Genomic DNA, 613 nt, shown 5'->3' on the forward strand with positions numbered 1-613 from the left:
GCCGTAACAAAATCAAGTAATATAGAGTGTTTTGACCACAAGCATCAAAGAGAAATATTTACAGAAAAACAGAAACATTAAACTTATGCATATCAGAACATCCTCAATGCATAAACATCTTCCTGCACAATCTAAAACATCCTTCTCCCAACAAGCCATTTCATAAATCTGTATTCTTACTACTGAAAAAGTATCAATATATTGGCTTTATTACCTCTTATTGCAGCTAAAAACGCCACACCCTGTCCCAAAGCAATGGACCGCAATCTAACTACTGTTACATGACCTTCAGTTTTAATAAACACTCTTTCTTATCTTCTGCCTGATTAGGATATAATATGGTTACCATTTTTGTGTCACGATGTCTTTACTCTGTTTTAATTAGTATTTATATCCTGAATACAGTGAGTATATAATTCAAATTCAATTCTAAAATAACCAAGTCCACCCACTTAAAAGTTAATGGACTTCTCTAAAAACAAAACAGAAAGACAACGACATAAAAAAAAACACAGAAGAGAGCTAGAAGACGACTGATTGGCAATTTGAGTGATCAACTCCATGTGTAAACAATCCAAAGTCCAGATCTGGACATTCAAGATAATATGTTGTC

At 33.3% G+C, this 613-nt stretch overlaps 1 protein-coding gene across 2 annotated transcripts in view; it reads right to left on the bottom strand.

Annotated features, from left to right (window-relative positions):
* LOC119593051 (phytanoyl-CoA dioxygenase, peroxisomal-like) overlaps positions 1 to 613 on the bottom strand; it is an 85,323-nt gene that overhangs the window by 11,446 nt on the left and 73,264 nt on the right. The window lies entirely within an intron of this gene.

The sequence above is a fragment of the Penaeus monodon genome, chromosome 31 (assembly GCF_015228065.2).
Source record: "Penaeus monodon isolate SGIC_2016 chromosome 31, NSTDA_Pmon_1, whole genome shotgun sequence".
NCBI classification, from domain to species: domain Eukaryota; kingdom Metazoa; phylum Arthropoda; class Malacostraca; order Decapoda; family Penaeidae; genus Penaeus; species Penaeus monodon.